At 40.3% G+C, this 16,308-nt stretch overlaps 1 long non-coding RNA gene across 2 annotated transcripts; it reads left to right on the top strand.

The window, feature by feature from the left end:
* Positions 1 to 4,395: 4,395 nt before the first annotated feature.
* LOC120973439 (uncharacterized) lies at positions 4,396 to 16,036 on the top strand. Of its 2 annotated transcripts, none has more exons than XR_006670154.2 (8): positions 4,396 to 4,840; positions 4,964 to 5,009; positions 5,094 to 5,154; positions 5,371 to 5,456; positions 7,865 to 8,056; positions 14,456 to 14,609; positions 15,117 to 15,243; positions 15,358 to 16,036. It is a non-coding gene; the product is annotated as an uncharacterized lncRNA (long non-coding RNA). The 2 variants fall into 2 exon arrangements; XR_005768285.3 differs by having other exon boundaries at positions 4,398 to 4,840; positions 15,349 to 16,036.
* The last annotated feature ends 272 nt before the right edge of the window (positions 16,037 to 16,308 follow it).

The raw sequence follows: 16,308 nt of genomic DNA on the forward strand, positions 1-16,308 counted from the left end.
CTTCAGTCCTCTTTTCATCAAGTTTAATATTACTAAACAAGGTATCAATAGAAGAAACACCAATCATTTTAAGATCTTCATCATTATTATGAAAGCAATCGATAGAAAATGCTCTTTCTAAAAATTCTCTTTTAGCTCTAAGCATGGCGGTACGCTTCTTACTTTCATACATAGAAACATAAAAATCTTTAATTGATTCATTGACATCAACCTTAGGTAGAAAAATTTTAATCTTGAGATTTTCTACATCATGGGAAATTCTATCAATGCTTCTAAACATATCAGCAAGTTTACCCAATTTTTCTTCTATCGTAGTGTTCAAAACTTTTTGAGCATTGGTAAATTATTTAATATTACTCTCAAGATCATATGGGTTCCTATTATTATTGTAAGAACAATTAGCATACGAATCGCCATAATTATTAGAGGAATTTCCAGGAAAAGACCTAGGATTAAAATTTCCTCTATAAGCATTGTTATTAAAATTGTCTCGCGAGACAAAATTCACATCTACGGGATCACTATTTTGCTCAATCACAGTAGACAAAGGCACATCATTAAGATCAATAGAAGCATTTTTATTAGCAACCAATTTCATAAGAGCATCAACTTTTTCACTCAAAGTACAAATGTCTTCAACCGAGTTAACCTTTTTACTAGTAGGTGCTCTTCCGGTGTGCCATCGCGAATAATTTGCCATAATATTATCAAGAAATTTAGTAGCTTCACCCAAAGTAATCTCCATAAAAGTACCTCCTGCGGTGGAATCCAAAAGATTTCTAGAAAAAAATGCAACCCCGCATAATTTTTTTGTATAATCATCCATAGATTTAAACCATGAGTAGGACAATTTCTTAGCATCAATTTCATTCTTTCCAAAGATTGTGCAACATGTTCATGCTCAAGTTCCTTAAAATTCATGATTTCATTTCTAAGGGAAATAATTTTCGTGGGCGGAAAATACTTAGTAATAAAAGCATCTTTGCACTCATCCCAAGAATCGATACTATTACGAGGCAAAGAAGAAAACCAATTTTTTGCACGATCCCTCAAAGAGAAAGGAAACAATATTAATTTCACAATATCATTGTCCACGTCTTTTTTATTTTGCATATCACACAATTCTACGAAAGTGTTTAGATGTGATGCGGCATGCTCATTAGGAGTACCAGAAAATTGTTCTTTCATAACAAGATTCAACAAAGCGACATTAATATCATAAGACTCCACACTAGCGGCGGGAGGAGCAATCAGAATACTAATAAAATCATTATTATTATTATTATTATTGGAAAAATCACACAATTTGGTATTTTCTTGAGCCATCGTTACTACGCAAACAAGATCACACGCAAACAAAAGATCAAACGAGAAAAAGGCAAATGAATAAGAAGGCAAATATTTTTGTGTGTTTCACAAAAATGTTGTAGAAGTGGGGGAGATGAAAATGAGAGGAAAATGGAAAATAATGTAAATTTCCAGGAGATGAGATTTGTGATTGGGTACTGCTAGATGTTGATGATGTCTCCCCGGCAACGGCGCGAGAAATTCTTCCTGATTGCTTGTATCTGCGTTGGTATTTCCTCGGAGAGCAGAGGATGGTGTAGCACATCAACGGTAAGTATTTCCCTCAGTTACGAAACCAAGGTTATCAATTCAGTAGGAGAACCAAGCAACAGTATGTAAACAGTACCTGCATACAAATAACAAATACTTGCAACCCAACGCGTAAGAGGGGTTGTCAATCTCTCCACGGTATTGAGATATATTAAATTGTATTAGATTTGATAAATAGATCTGATAAAAAATAAGGAAAAAGTGCAGCAAGGTATTTTTGGGTTTTTGGAATAACTAGTACGTGTGCACGTGCAACGCACGTATCCTAATAAAGTAAAATAAAAAATGAACTTTTGTATTGTTGTATCGGAACATTTAAATGTGTGTCATAGGTCATAGGTCTCAATGATTTCAATGTAATAATTTATTTTAGATGAAGTCATAGGTCTTGTTTGACCGGTGAAAGACTTCCATTGTTGAAATGTTGTGATTCCAAAATTCTAAATACAAAAATGAAAAAACTCTGTGCATGTAACACACGACCAATACGCATGTCTTCACATAAAATTAACAATCACATAAATGTATTATAAAAATAACAACTAAGCAAAATTATCTAGTAATCATCATTTGATGATGATCCTCTCTGGAAGGTCCATCTTTTGATTCGATCTATAATGCTTCGTTCTAAGACTGGGATATTGTTTAGAACTTCATTCTCTTCATACTTCAAAATATGAACCAAAAATCGCTTCCTTAGTTCAAAATTATCCTACATATGCATTATATAACATTGTTATTAGAAAAAAAACATGAGTAACATGTGTAGAAATGAGCATGGTGTGAAATACTTACCTTGGGTACTAGAAAATGTAGCGTTCCATCATGCCATGAGTGCATTAAATTGAAAATCAAATAACCAGACAGGGGACTGCATGTATGAAATGTTACATGTGAGTTGAATGAATCAATTAAGATTGTGATGTATTGACAAGATTCTTACCCGTATGAATTTGTGGGAACAACAGGAACTTTGCATCCCCATTTTATAAGGTCGTCCTTGAAGGCAGGGTTTGCAGTTTGAAGTGCAAGGTTTAGATCGTTGACCATAGTTTTAAGTATATGCTTTCCGAAAGTAGGTATTGAAAGCGGGTCCAAAATAGAAACAACTTTTTTTTGTTGGTCCAAGATGAACAATAAAAATAGTCCAAGAATATCACAAGGCAATAGAATCTGCAATGACGCATCAATTATTATCATTTATTAAGACCAAATAAACAATGACTTTGGATTGAAATCTTACCGTATCACATTCTGAGATATGATACTCATTGCTATTAGGCCAGCTATCAAATAGTTGTGCCAACATATCAATGTCCATACCATCACGATGACTTGGGACTCGTGCATTGTGGGACATGGACTACAATAATGTAAGAAAACATGAGTAGAATAAGGCAAAATGTAAAATGTGATTATAATAACTTACACAGAATCGTAGATCCATATAGTGTGTTGGGACATCTCTAGCAAGCTGGACGTCGTGGCACGCTAGTATCCTCACAGCCATGTTAAAACAACCAGCATCCATGTACTCATCATTCTTTAATATGTTCTTTAATTGTCTCAAGTTCAAACTAATAGGATAAGGTTGAGAGCTTTTCACCCATTCGCTCCTGTGAAATGGGAATTCTGTCATTATACAAGAGTAATAGGAACAAAAATGAATTGCAAAAATGTGTCTTACTCTAGCATCGGGACATCATCAACCATGCTGATGAACAAGCAAAGTTCATCTATTAAGTCGTCGTTTGTTGGAGTGACAAACGGCGAAAGGATAAATGATTGCGAGATGAGCTCAACTTGTGACGATGAGTTGGATGCTTTAGGTTTTTTAGGAGGTCTATCGAAAATCATACAATCAGTGGGATCCGTGTTGATTTCATCATCATCCATGTCTCGGTTTCTTATATCGTCATCATTGAATTCCGAGACGACTAAAATGACAGCTAATTTTGTTCTAAAATCTGTCATGTGAACCTAAAGTGAAGTAGTAATAAGACTTAGTTTTCAAATAATGATACAACACAAAATAATTAGTATCATGATATGATGCAAAATATACCTGTTCAGGAGTGTCGGACAAACTATCTCCCGTGAAGTACTCCATGTAATTTAACATCCAGAGACCACAAGACCACCCTGATGATAAAGAATTTTTGTTATGCTTAATAACAAAAATATTAGTAAAAAAATAGTATCATAAAATGATGATGACTGAACCACACTATCATACCGGATACGCTTGTAAAAAAAGAACTAAACAACGTTTGCCGCTAATATAAATCAAATGACCAAAAGGGCTATCAATAAAATAACTAAATTTCTAACCCATATATGTTTTTATATATAAATCAAATGAACAAAATGGTTATCAATAAAAAAATGAATTTGTGAATGCATAATTATTTTGAGAGGAACCCATATAATTATTACTTCACCGAATGGGTTATCGATCATAGATACAAAAATTAAACAAAAGAGACACGGCCGATGATCCATTTGGTCAATGTACTATTATCTGGGTGGCGTAATTATGTGATAGAAAATAGACCAGAGGTCAGATTGCAAAAGAGAAAAAAAAAAGCAACCAAAGAAACACTAATAAGGAGCAGCCGGTGAAAAGTAAAATAAAAAAAGAGGAACAGGAAGCCGTGTGTCACACTATCACTATCTCGATCTCCCGAGTACACTATCACTTTGCTTTATCCACTCCTCACTTCTTCCTCCACCAGCCGCCTCCTCTGTAGCACGGCGCCTACTCCGCAGCACGCCACATCCTCTCCCGGCACGACGTCGGCCGGCGCCCCCCCCCCACCCACACCACCACGACCACCACGGCCTTGCCCCGTCTCCTCCTATCCCCTCCAGGGCCTCGCCCCGTCTCCTCCTATCCCCTCCAGGGCCTCGCCCCGCCGGCCCTTATCCCCAGCACGGCCTCGCCCCGCCCCTCCTCTGACCACCGCGGCCTTGCCTCGCCACCAACCCCGCGGATCTTCCCTGGATCGACTCTGCCACCTTCATCCTACTGCCCCAGAGGATATCGAGATGTGAGCTGGTCAACACAATTCGGGAGCAGGCATATCGAATTGGATCGAGATCCAGTGCGTCATCAAGTCGCTCTGGGAAGGAGTTCGCAGCTCGCGTACGTGCTCTACAGGATCAGCCTAATCTCTCTATCGCCGCTGTTGTTGGCTTGCAATAGACCAGACTATTTCCAGAGGTCAGTTCATCTATCTATCCTCAAGTAGGCCTTGTATCCATTCCTCTGCTTTTCATGTAGCTTCAGTTTGTACACTTAGTAGAACACACTTCCTGACCAAATGATGGACAATAACTCTTCCAGGTACCACAAAGTGGTTGATTCAAAGTTTGCACTATTTATATCACAGGTAATGGTAATAGGAATTTCAGTTCTTGTTCTTGATCTCCTGTATGTAGAATGTTATTTTTTACATTGCTTGTACCAATTGCAGGATGGTACAAATGGAGAAGTAAAAAATAAGGCCTGGAGTTATACCCAAATAATTTATGCAGGTGCGGAAAGAAACACTTGATCTATGCTCAATTGCCTAATAGTATAACAGAACACGCTCTGCTTCTTCTCCTGTAATATTGCTAGCATAGCTGATATTCTCCTGTAATATTGCTAGCATAGCTGATAGTACAAGTTAATGCGTGACTGCTTACTCTATTTAGCCCTATGAGTGAATAAAAAAAGATTGAAAATCGTAACGCATTTTTTATATGCAGCCCAATGAAGTGTATCGCCTTGAGCTCCATTATTTAGGCCAGATCTCATGAGAGGTGTTGTGTCAATTGCATTGGCATACAATAAGGTAAATAATTGCATTGGCATACCAAATCTCTTGAACAAATGTGATTCAGGAATGCTATGAGTGATAAAATAAACATAATAACATACCAAATGTGCCCTGTTAAGCATAAATGCGATGAGTTATAGTAGGAGGCGTACCCATCCGTCTGAAGACTGCTCTTAATATATTCTTCTCTTTTCCATGTTGTAACATCTAGATCAATCCACTTATCAGATTTTAATTCCATGTGCTTGGATGCATATTTGAATAAATCCTCTAGTCCTTCTAGCTGTTGTACCAACAAATGGAAAAAGTATAAGCATCACAAGTGAGAAGTAAGAAAAAGAAGGTTCTTAGAAAAGATGGGGGAGTAGGACTAAGTACTAACCGTATCAGTGAGGTCCTTGCGGCTCATGTATGGGCCTAGCGAGTCAAGCACTTGAACACATTTTTTTCTGGCATTTATAACACATAAATACCAGTGAATGTCGTCCATGTTTATTGGTAAGTATATCTGAAGAAAATGATTATTTTAGTTGTAGAAGTATGTGGACGAATCGGTCGTTCTTGCTGTAGTTCATAGAAATATGTAGAAAAGTAAGACTAACCATATCGTTTTCCAAATACGCTTTGGCTCTGTTTAATACCCATGCTGGTGCAGCATCCATGTCATCTGAGGGCAGATAGCTACCGATCTTCATCATCTTAGAGATGCATGCATTCTCTAAGAACACACTTCCACCTGACCTTACTTGTAGATGCTCCGTAAAAATCATGCAATTTATGTACGTATTTATGACCTACAATTAAAAGTATACATAGTATATTAGATGACACATACTTCTAATTGAATAGCATCTTCATGTCCTAATATACTTACTTCGTCGCCAACCCATTCTTTGGGAGATAGAAGAGATAGTAAATGTCTTTTTTCAGAAATGCGTCGCCTATGCTCACTAAATTTCTTTCTTTACTTGGTTCGGATCTGATTTTTTCTATAACGGACCAATCATCGCCAGTGCAGGCATAATCTGTCACGATGGCCATAATAACATTTAATGGTAATGAACACAAAAACAATAATATAGCAGTACAAGGACATTGAAGGTTTTGTTCTGTGCCTTGTGGAGAAACAACATAGTCTTGTGCCTTCTTAGGCTTGTTATGTCGTCGTATATGTTTCTTTATATGCACGGGCATTGTTAGCTCGTCCTCTATAGTTTGAAGCCCTTCCGTGCCGGGTGTTTGTACCAATTTCTCATCCTCAATTGCCACCATTTGTTGACTTGTTTCGTTGTGGGTTAATTTCTGAAAACAATATTAGAAGAATTACCCATATGTAGGATATAATATAATTATAATAGTCTTGGAAGAAATAATTGGAAAAGGAAAGTCACATTTGTATGTTCAGAATCTTTGGCCTCTCTGTTTGCTATGTTTTCTTCAAGAATAGGTGTATATTCTGAGCTCTCCGTGCAATTATTTTCCTCCACTTCATTATTGTTGAGTACTTCACTTGATTCGTCATCTCTCGGTAGCTAAAACACATGGTAGTATAATATTATAACAGATAGAATATCTTTTTGATATGATATTGTACTAAAAAATTACAAAGTGCTCTGTGGTGTTAGAATTAGAATAGTAATGACATGTGGAAAGAAAACTTGCCTCTGTGGACTCGGGATATGTATCCTCCTGTACGGTTATCACCTCATCAATATGCATATTCTCTGTATCCTCCATAGTAGAGTCTTCTTGTATCAACTGTGCCGACTCATAGTTTATATCCTCGTCCTTCTTTATGACCTATTCAACCTGCATATTATCTATATCCTCATCCTTTGCTACCGTGTTGATGCCATTCTAACAACCCAAGTATGACACTTTTAGATAGGAAACCTTGCATAGAAAGAACAGAGATATAATATGTCTTTACCATCTCAATAGCATGGACAGTAGTACCGGATCTGGTTGGAGATTGACTCGCATGGGGCACCGGTGACGGAGGCGTAGACATGGACGATGACGGTGCTTCACCAAGGGCAGATGTGTCCGGCTCAGTGGAGAGACTTCTTGTGGATGTATGTTGGGATGCGGATGAGAGATCGCGAGGGAGGATGGAGGAGAGGTGAAAGTAATGGTATCAGACAATATAAGGCAGAATCGTGAGAGAAAGGAAACTACTATCGCGATAATTGGGGACTCCTGATTGCTATCATCCCCGGATTTTTCTGAGGCCCCAGAATCTTATCTTGTGCTTTTTTTATACTCACACAAAATTATTGGAGTTATTTTCGTGGTATATTTTATATGCATAAATATTGTGATTGGCCCACCTTCCTTCTGTAACCGTGGGCTTAATAATTCAGAAAAGGCACACCCTTTTAATATTTGAGAAACTAATTTTTTCTGTTTCATTTGAAATTCAGCTGATGTATGGTGGTTGCCTTCTTATAAATGAGCAAGCGACTGGGGGAGATCACGACTTGTTCTTTTGATTTTTTTGGTTCATCACATGATCCATCAAGCCAGCCAAGGGGGAGATCAGTGAAGAGGTGAAGTAGAAATTGGAATCGGAATAGGAGGCATATCTTCAACTGGTTTGATGCATGTTGGAAGAGGTATTCTCGCCCACTGTGGTTATCCACCAGTTTAGTCTGTTACATGACTTATATTCTTTTATGAATACTGTATGCATTATTCTTTTGATTTTTTTTCTAAAAAAAGAAAGCATGTGAGCTCGTGTGCTATAGATCCGGGAACGTCCTATTTGCAACATAGTAGTAAAAAACGCCTTTTAACTTCAATATATTCCAGGAATCTCAGTCTTTTGCAGTTTTCGTTACAAATATATCATAGAACATCTCACTTAGGCATTCAAGAATATATTCCAGGAATCTCAATCTTTTGCAGTTTTCGTTACAAATATATCATAGAGCATCTCACTTGGGCATTCAAGAACATGTTTAACAGAACATAATTTCGAAGGGAAAATTTAGATAGTACAGGATACAGCACAAAGCGTTCCTTATTATGTATGATCTGACCCCATGTCGTAGCATCAGTCGACCATGCTCTTCTCTTCCAAATAGGTTTACAAGTTGCACATGTGGAGACCAGTAACCACAACAAAGCCTCAATTCTCCTGAACAAGAATATTTCTCAAACCTGATCAACAAAAAATGTGAAGTGATTAGTGCATGACATGAGATACGGCTACAAAAATGAAAAGCTTGTAAGGAGCTAGTTTCATAAGCTGGTTTTGAAAGCGGACATAGTATGTGAAAAGAAATAATGGAATAATGCACCTGCCTCATCTCTCCAAAACATCTCTGTAGACAATGTTCTTGGTGCTTTTCCCGGATTTATCAACATCCTTGTTTGGCTTGGCCAAAATCCGTGTCGTCTCTCTCAACACTCCTCTTGACAATGCAACATATAGCTGCCCATGTGAGGATACTGGCTCGGGAAGGTAAATGCCGACATTTGGGATGGTCTGACCCTGTGCCTTGTTAATTGTCATGGAAAAACTCAGGCGGATGGGGAACTGTTTTCTCTTAAGTTTGAAAGGAAGTGAGATGTCCTCTAAGGGTGACATAGGGATCCTAGGTATAAACACCCTCTTTCCAGCATGCTGACCACCAACAATCTCCGCATCGATTGCATTATCCTGAAAGGCTCTGATCATAAGCCGTGTTCCATTGCATAGACCATTATGAGGGTCGAGGTTCCGGAGCAGAATGACTGGACAGTTTACCTTTAATTTCAAAACATGCGGGGGCAAGCCATTTGGTGTGATTGAGTTCAAAAAATCAATTGTGTAATTATTCTGCAAGTCATCCTCAATTGAGTCAAAACTATGGTATAACTTCTCTTCGCCTGGAAACCTGGAGATCATTTTGTCATTCAGGTCATCGACATGATCGTTCTTGGTTGAAAGAATAGCACGTGCACTCACGTACTCTCTCGATCTAGCATTGGCCTGCAAAGATGGGAAGACATCTTCGATGAGCATGTTAATAGCTTTTTCATCCTCGGTATAGCCAATGACAATGTCCTCGGGGAGACGGACATAATCGTCGCCAATTGTCTCTTCAGTTCCATTGCCTATCCTTAGTAGGTATTCTGAGAACCAAGGATCAGCCTGTGCCCGCATATTGTGCGTGAGACGTATCTTGCGGGTCTTCTCCCAAAGATAGGATCTCAGAAGTGTAGCATCCGTTATCTGTGCTCTTTTCCCACGTGTCACAACGGGTAGGACCTGCCTGAAATCACCACCAAAGACAACAACCTTTCCTCCAAACGGTAAAGAACATTCCATTATATCCTGTAGTGATCTATCAAGCGTCTCAACTGCTTGTCGTTTTGTCATAGCGACTTCGTCCCAAATTATAAGGGACGCCTGTCTAAGCAACTCCGCTGTACCACTCTGTTTTGTGAAACCGCTCATACTGTTGTCAGTGAGCTTGATTGGAATTTTGAACCGGGAGTGTGCTGTGCGTCCTCCAGGCATTATCGACGTTGCAATACCAGATGTAGTAGTTGCAATCGCAATTTCGCCCATGGAACGCACCTTTGCTAGCAATGCCTTGTACAAGTACGTCTTCCCAGTTCCTCCTGGACCATCAACAAAGAATATCTGGCTTTTTTGTTCATCACATGATCCATTATGTCATTGAAACCAGCTAGCTGCTCATGGTTCAAACTGCTAAATAGATCTAGATGTTCTGTGTCCGCGGTGATTTGCCTCTCCTCTGTTACCTCTCTGTATTCACTGTCATAAGAACCATCGGTCTCAACCAGATCCGGAAGTCCATAGCTCTTAATATCCTTTCCCATAGATTGCAACATATCCCTAATATCTCGAAGGACCAGCCGCTCAAGTACCGACTCATTGGATTCATTACGACTGTAGTCCTCACACATTGATGGTAGATGTTTATCCCACAATTGTCGGATTTCTGTTGCCTCGCAAAATACCAATATAGTTGCAAACAACCGTCTTAGGGTAGAAGGCATCTGAAATGTGGCTGCCTCTGTCATGCAATCATGAAGAGTCTTGTCGTGCTCAATGAGGCCTAAGTGCTCACATGCCTCTCTGAAGGAAGTGCATCGGTTTTCATTTACTGTTTTTAAATCATCAAAAGAAGTGGCACCTCGAACATGACTTAGCAGCACACGCAAGTAGTACCTCTCTCCTTCAGCAGGGTGTGCATACACAAGTCTTCCAATCTGTGATCTGTTATTTCTTCTCTTCTGCCACTTCTTTTTTCCAGCTATCCATCTACAATGCTCTGGAAACTCTCTGTACAACAATTTCTGTGCTTGCGGATTCCTCCAGTTCATCTCAAAGTACTCGGTAAGCATGGACCTGGATGAAGATGGTCGAGTGACAACATCTTCTAGATTTTCACCAGCTTTAAATGCAATTGTATGCATGTTCGGCAAATGAAGCTGGAGCTGCAGCACTGATGGACTGACACCAAACATTTTGAAACCAAAAATCATGTAAATAACCTCTCGAGGAGATACGTAGCGTGCATCCCTATATTGTCGGATTTCATTGATGATTCCACCATCATTGATTATGTCCTGCTCGAATGCAAAGGACGTCCGATCATGGCCTTTATAGATGTACTTGAACAAATACTTGACTGCCTTGATGCTCGAGCATGCTTCCACATTAATGTGGCAGTTGTATCGCATAAGCAAAGAAGGGTTGTAAGGGACCACCCATCTATTGTCCAAATTCGCTCCTCTGATCCTAACTCCACGCCCATCGTCCCTCCTCCGATAGATGGGATAAGAGTCTTTCCCTTGTTGTGTGGCATCACAAAAATCTCGCGGATAATGAAACCTACACTGTCCCTCAATCATGCAAGGACAACTCTTTTTCAACTCACCACAGGGTCCGTGCAGCATGTGTTTGACAACCAGGTCATGCAGAATGGGGTGTTTCTCTTTGTCAGGTATCTCTGCGGATATCACCCGATCATAGTCATCTGGGGATGCTAACTTGCTATTTGTTTTCATGATTAAAAGTATATCCTCATGAGGAAGGCCTCGTTTCTGATACTTGGTGACATGTACATAAGCTGCGACTTCTCCGAAATGCTTACCCTTAGTTAGCAAGTCCATCATATCTCCTTGTTTAGCCTTGTATACTCTTGCCACAAGGTCTGGACGGTCTTGTGGTAGTTTTCCAGGCATCAGATTATGGGTTATCTCCTCCCAATAGGGATTGCAAGTCATCGTGATAAAATAATCCGGTTTACCCCACCGTTGGACTATTGCCATCGCATCCAGCAACCTCCGCTGCATGTCGCGATCACCACCAGGAAACGTACGTGGAAGCACGATTCTCTTGCCAATTCGATCACCGCGTGACTCGCCGGCAACGATGGTGTCAACAAGACCCTGTAAGAGTATACAAGGTTATGGAAAAGGCATGATTTTCAAAATGTTCTTGTATTACGATGTATTGGAATAAACAAAAGCACCATACCTGGTAGAGATCAACTCGTATAACCTTTTGATTTTCTGGCTTTGAGTACCAGTCCAACCTCATAGTCTCAATCTTGATATACATATCAACTGCCCACTGTTGGAAAAGGCGCCCACCAAACAAGATGATGTTAAAAAGTTTCTTCCTGACCTGTAGCTTGAAGCAGTAGTACTCCCTTGCACTAACAAATTTCCTGGATTGTGTTGCATTGACCTCATTGTCACCAAAATCCTCATCTTGGATATCCTCATTATCATCTACAATATTGAACATAAATACCAGTAGACTGGCTGGACTCATAATGACTGACAACATAAGATTTGCTTAAGAATATAAGCAATGATGACTGGTACCTGCATGTAGATCAGTCGCTTGGCCTTCATCTGGCATAAAATTGCCAACTTGTTCCCTTTCATTAATAAATTATCATCTGTTTGATAGGCGAACCAATTCATAAGTTTCATATTCATTTTTTATTCACAAAGATAGCAAGTATATAAAAACAATTTAATAATGAACACCATACCTGTATGTAAACCAGTGACCCGGTCTTCATCTGGCACAAAGGTGCCAACTCGTTCCCTTCCATTAATCAAGTTTTCATCTGTTTGATAGGTTGTGGAAGTCAAATGTTTTTATTATTCTTCTTAAAGATAGTAAGTAGATAACAAATTAATAATGAGCATCATACCTGTATGTAAATCAGAGGTGCGGTTTTCTTGCGGTCCAGAGTTATGCGCTGGAAATTGGGTGGTGTCATCGGGGGCCTAAACATACGGCATCCAACGATTCCAACCAGTCTCCCCACGTGGGAAAAACAGTGGATATGACAATGGGTCATAGCACCCATAGTACGCTCTAATATAGAGTGGTCGGTCTCCTTTTTTGGCATGCACGACAACACTCCTGTCAAAACAGTTTTGTGGGTCGCTCCCTTGAACCCATATCGCTGCCACCTGAGAAGTCGTTGGGGCATTGTACCTACGTTGATCCAACTTGATATCTGTGTTTAGTGAGATCTTGTACTCATCTAGATTCGGAACAGACCCAAGGCTCTTGAAAGCCCGTGCATAAGGGTTCTGCTCTAGTATTCCCAGAATTTTCCGTATGAGATCTATATCTAGATCTGGAGACCTATTAGTCCTGTGCACCAAGTTATGATCTGTATCATAAATATAGAGTTGCAAATGCCTAGGGCCATTATCAGCCGGCACCAGCTCATCAAGAGCGTGGTACAACCCCCCACAAGCACGAAAGGTATATACGCCGGTTCCTGCTGCAGTGCTTACTCGACGATCAAGGGTGACTCCAAGACTTGTGAATGAGAAGTGAGAGTTGAAATACCGTATATTGTCTCGAAAATGTTTAGCATCGTCATCACGTTGACTTGTGAACAACCGTTTCAACTTGTCTGGGACCTCGGGAGTAAATAAATCTACTTTCCCCTTTCTGCAACAAAATGCAGGTCCCTCGTATTGAAACCGCAATGCTCCACAGTGGAGACAGTCCCTAACTTTTCTAAGGACGTGGTGATTTTTGGGAAGGTTAATGTAAGCCCTATCATGAGGATCATTTGTTGGTGTTCCATCAGTGTGACGTCGTTCAACTCGGTAGGATTCAAAGTCAACATCTGGAGTGGAATATAAAGATTAATTAATATTTCGTTCTGCAGAAAAGACAGTATTATACTATATATGGAAACTCATGATAGCAATAAGGTACCTTGGTGGGCGAACATCCTAGCTTCTTCATCAGGCTCAACATATTCAGTTTCAATAAGGTTTTCAACTCCCAAGCAGTCTATTTAGTAGACAAATATTAGTTTGTAATAATTATAAGATATCCTAAAATAAACATAGAACCGTAAATGCATTAATGTGTACCATCCATATTTGTTGTGTTGCCATCGGGCTCCAGTATTCCATATGCATCTTCGTCCTGGTCGTTGCCTGACAACATATGTTGCAAAATGGGCAAGTATCAGCGATGAATGAAAGGTATGAACCAAGAAGTAGTCAATGAAACCACCATTATAATTGTTGACTTGATTGTGTCCACGTGACGACGCAGTGACTATGTTGTCTCGCCTCATCCTCCTTCCAATGGTTTGTCTCAGGTACATATCATTTGTGTGTAGCCAATCACAATCTTCATCAACTACAAAAACATCGAGTGAATCTCACTTAGGAAATCCACGATAAGATATACAGTGTTTCATGTAGCTGGCATCACCTGTATCAGATTGGTTTTGTTCTTCGGGTGTAAGCACTACTGTAGATTTGGCTGCACGACGTTTGTCACGTAGGCTTTGCAATATCTCTTCTTTATGTTGCTCATACCGGGCATTTTCCCTCTGCCTCTTCAGTGCTTGTTTTTCTTCTGTATAGTAAGTGTGAATTAGGTTCAAGACAACTTGAGCAACAGAGGTTTATACTATGTACGATGTATGTGTGCATTATGTACGATTGTTAATATGAGCCAGAAATGATTACCATACGAACTGCTGCATCTGTAGGCTTGAAGTGGCGGTCGTAACACAGTCAGTTGGGAGGACTCAATGGCAGAGTTCATATTATTAACATTTTCCTTGTTAGAGACGACAGTATCTGGTGTTGTTAGTGAACATGGACCATGAAGTGGAGTCTGATCACTCATTACCACATCAACAGGTATGCCTGCATCAAAATTGTATTACCAAAGTCAGTTGCTGACACACAAAAGCCGGTAGTATGTCTGGATGTAGGAGAACACATGACCTTCCACAACTGGTGTGTGTCGTTGCTGGGTGATAGCAGACTGCGCACTGGGCATCCCCAGAGTGTCAAAACCTGTCGAAAGGGACTTTTAATTAACATGTCTTTAGATGTGATTAATGAAATGTATGATAAAGAACAGAGAAAATTGAGTAACCAGGCGACATGGCCACGGGTGGCTTAGATGGAGTGTTGGTTCCATTTAAAATAGCGGACATAGCTTTCTTACGATCCCTTGCCTCCTTTCTTTTTTTCAATATTGCATCCCTGTTTAGTGCATACCTCTCCCTTTCCCTCTGTCTCTTTAGTTCTTTTGGATCTGTTTTTTGACCTGCGAGGCAATGACATAGTCGGTACTTACATGATCTTAGTAGCTAGGAGTAGGTGATATATGTATTTACCTGAACTGTCGTTGTTCGTCAGGTCCTGAAAGGGAGTACGTACCCCACTACGCTGAGATCCGGACATACTGTCTTCTCAATGGCTCCTGTTCTGAAATGCTTCACGAACCCTGCCTGAACTCAGTGTGCTATGCAAATTATGATGTACTGTAAGTATAAAATTACACGTTGTCAGATTAAAAGAGCAATTCCTTTTGTCTTATGTCTGACCAAAAGACGTGCAAATTCAGTTGATCTAACCTGTGCACTGGCAGGTTCGGCAGTAGTCATATGTACTGGAGATGTTGCTGGCTACAGGTATGATGACACCGGAGGTAAGGCAGTGCGCCGGGTCAAGGACGTCGCTGACACCGGGGGCGAGGGCGGCGTCGTGAGGACGGCGTATTGAGGAGAGTCAGGGCTGCAAGGCAGGTCGAGGACGTCGCGGAGACCAGGGGCGAGGGTCACGTGCCGATGGCGGCCGGGCGGGGCGAAGCGAGGACGGCGGGACGGCGTGCCGACGCGAGGTTCGTGGCGTGGTGGCGTTGATCGCGGAGATACGGCATTATTCGCTGGATGGAGTTGTCATCGTTGGGATGTGTAGGAGCCTGGATGTGGGAGTCTGCCGGCAGAACATTTCCTTACAACCATCGATCTGTTTGTATTATGGTTGATGAAACGTGGACAGTTGGATGGTAGTTAGTGGGTATGATCGGACGTCTGGGGTAATTGTGTGTGCACTTTCTCGTGTGGATGTAGGGGAAGTAACGTTTGGTCTTTTAATAGTAGTATAGATAGATCTGGAAACAATATGATAGGAAATAGACCCGGGGCCGTAGATTTCACTAGTGGTTCTCTTGAGAAAATAGCATACGGTGGGTAAACAAATTACTGTTGGGCAACTGATAGAAGATCAAATATTTATGACAGTATCAAAGGCAATGATCATGTATATAGCCATCACGTCCAAGATTAGTAGACCAAAATGATTCTGCATCTTACTACTAGTACTCCACACATCGACTGCTATCCAGCATGCATCTAGTGTATTCAGTTTATGGAGAAACGGAGTAATGCAACAAGAACGAGGACATGATATAGACAAGATCTATTCATGTAGGAATAGACCCCATCTTTTTATCCTTAATGACAATGATACATGCGTGTCACTTCTCCTTCTATCACTGAGATTGAGCACCGCAAGATCGAACCCATCACAAAGCACCTCTTCCCAT

This window comes from Aegilops tauschii, chromosome 2 (genome assembly GCF_002575655.3).
Source record: "Aegilops tauschii subsp. strangulata cultivar AL8/78 chromosome 2, Aet v6.0, whole genome shotgun sequence".
Lineage (NCBI taxonomy): Eukaryota > Viridiplantae > Streptophyta > Magnoliopsida > Poales > Poaceae > Aegilops > Aegilops tauschii.